The sequence below is a fragment of the Sinocyclocheilus rhinocerous genome, unplaced genomic scaffold, assembly GCF_001515625.1.
Source record: "Sinocyclocheilus rhinocerous isolate Xijiao unplaced genomic scaffold, SAMN03320098_v1.1 scaffold3187, whole genome shotgun sequence".
NCBI lineage: Eukaryota > Metazoa > Chordata > Actinopteri > Cypriniformes > Cyprinidae > Sinocyclocheilus > Sinocyclocheilus rhinocerous.
Genome location: NW_015643040.1, coordinates 166,033 through 166,346, shown reverse-complemented (window position 1 = coordinate 166,346; position 314 = coordinate 166,033).

The window sequence follows — 314 nt, the reverse complement described above, 5'->3', positions numbered from 1 at the left end:
GTTGCACGAGGGTGACTGAACTGCCGGAATCCAAGAAGGCCTGTACTGGTTTCCCCTCTAGCTTTACCATCCAGCTGGGGCCAGGGGAAAGTCCGTCCTAATGCAGGAAACACCCGGCCCGCGCCTGGATGGCCGTCGGGGCTGGGGGTTCCGTGGGCATTGGCTCATCCACAAAGTCGGGGACCACCGGTCTGCTGCCTGGTCGCGGTTGCACCTTCGAGCGGACGCCGCTCCATCACCCTGCGGGGCGCCAGGCCCGCTCTCTCCCCTGCCTCGCGGGCGTTCGTCGCCGCCGCCAGCTCGACGGCTTCTAC